This window comes from Oratosquilla oratoria, chromosome 37 (genome assembly GCF_046742065.1).
Source record: "Oratosquilla oratoria isolate Oo_2021 chromosome 37, ASM4674206v1, whole genome shotgun sequence".
Classification (NCBI taxonomy): Eukaryota; Metazoa; Arthropoda; class Malacostraca; order Stomatopoda; family Squillidae; genus Oratosquilla; species Oratosquilla oratoria.
In genome coordinates, this window is record NC_134813.1 from 34,247,014 (window position 1) to 34,248,090 (window position 1,077).

Genomic DNA, 1,077 nt, shown 5'->3' on the forward strand with positions numbered 1-1,077 from the left:
CAGGTCTATACTGGAAGAGGATGACTGAAGGAACCTTCCTCTTGAAGGTGGAGAGGAGGGTGTTGGGGTTCAAAGCCGGCTAGGTAGTCATGGAGTTTCGCGGAAATTCCCTATTCACGGCAATATTATTCCCACAAACATGACTATATTCGCATACATATGTGGATGTATTGCATGCATATACTAATTACAAATATATATATATAACCATGCACACACGTATTTATGTACATACATACATATATATATATATATATATATATATATATATATATATATATATATATATATATATATATATATATATGTGTGTGTGTGTGTGTGTGTGTGTGTGTGTGTGTGTGTGTGTGTGTGTGTGCGTTTGTGTGTGTGTGTGTGTGTGTGCGTGCAAGTATGTATGTATGTATATTTGCATACACACATACATAAATGCATACAAAAATATATACATTATATAACTGTGCGTACCCTATATGCATAAAAACCCATCTACATTCATATGTGTTTACATATATACATGACATATATATATATATATATATATATATATATATATATATATATATATATGTCTGTGTGTGTGTGTGTGTGTGTTTGTATGTATGTATTTATGTATTAGTACATGAATACATACAAAGATGTATAAATTCATGTACATGCGTTATATGTATACATACATACAATACAGCCTGTATGGGCACTGACTGCATGTATTGTGGAGTCCACATTTTTAGGTACTTCAGTGGCACCTCAATGGATCAGATTCACGCTGCATTTTCTTATGATTGGAATCTAATTTCCACACAAAAAAAAATGAAAATTTTTAACTTTTACCATTCCTCCGTTCGTTTCGTCAATTATCTTTCTATCTCTTTTTTATCACTTTTATGACTCCACCTTTTACAAGCCACATTACAGCCAAGCATAGAAACGCTATTTGTTGCTGGCAAAATACAACGATACGTAAGTACATAACAGGAAACCATTTTGTAAGTCTATACACGTACGCATACCTACACACATGCACACATACTTTACACAAATTCTAACAAATATAATTACTTGTATACATATGTA